This window comes from Triticum dicoccoides, chromosome 6B, assembly GCF_002162155.2.
Source record: "Triticum dicoccoides isolate Atlit2015 ecotype Zavitan chromosome 6B, WEW_v2.0, whole genome shotgun sequence".
Classification (NCBI taxonomy): Eukaryota; Viridiplantae; Streptophyta; class Magnoliopsida; order Poales; family Poaceae; genus Triticum; species Triticum dicoccoides.
Window position 1 is genome coordinate 162,210,885 of NC_041391.1, and position 1,106 is coordinate 162,211,990.

The following is a 1,106-nucleotide window of genomic DNA, read 5'->3' on the forward strand; positions in this document are numbered from 1 at the left end:
CGGACGAGGCGAGGAATATTCCTCCGTCCCCGGCGAGGCGCGTGGGAGTGGGGAGGGGACGGTGGCCGTCGGTCCGGGGGATGGGCGCGGGCGGGCCGTCCGATGCGGCGCGGGGCGGCGCCACGTGCGCGCGAGTGGGGGTGGGGTGGGGAGGAGGGAGGCGCCTGCCGTGGGATGGAAGGGAGGGGATTGGTCCCGTTGTCCCCGTGTGCGCGTGGCGGTGGCGGTCGGTGGCGGCAGGCGGCACGCCTCGGTTCGACAGGCGTGCGTGAATGTGTTTCACGAGCGGGTTGAGTGAGTGAGTGAGTCATGATGGGTCGCTTCGAGTACAAGAGATTGTACGGGCAGTGTGGCTTTGGTATGAACGCCATGGATCGAGTACCGCACCGGTACGACTTGTGCACGCTGCGTGTGTGCTTTTGTGGGGGATGTTTTAAGGTGCACCATGTAATAAACACCTTGATCTTTCAGTGCTGCCGGATTTTGTTTACGTAGAGAGCACATGGCATGGCATGCATGCACAGATCTTGCAAAAAAAAATCACCGAGTGATGATGTCATCGTAGATTCAGATGTACAGATGGTTTACCTCACGGACCGTTCACCCCGATTAGCGATCTGTTTTCGCTGATGAGCTAGTCTGATAACGGCTTCTGTAAGGCTGGTAAGTATGTCTAGAGAAGGGTGAATACTACCAAGCCAAAAGTTTGACTCTTTTTTTTTTCTAAATTTTAATTTCTTTGGCAATTTTAGGCGTTTTTAACAATCTATCAAGCACCACACACACATACAAGTTTATAAGAATGTACTGTAGGAACTAGGAAGCAGACAGTAAAGACATGTTAGTGGAAGTAAACAAGTAGAGTTAGAGATACGCACAAACATGGGTTGGCTCAGTCAAAAATATGCAGGGGCACGCCATGCGCAGCCGTTCATTTGCATCGTGATCGAGAAACTTATTCTGGCTGAAATTGGATGTAAGAGAGATGCAAACTAGGAACCCTATGAATATGACACAATATACTTGAACTAATACTTCGTCCAACCGTTCTTCTACATCTTTTTTCTGTAAGTTTTGTCCGTCTTGTTCTCAGCTGATGTTTCTTT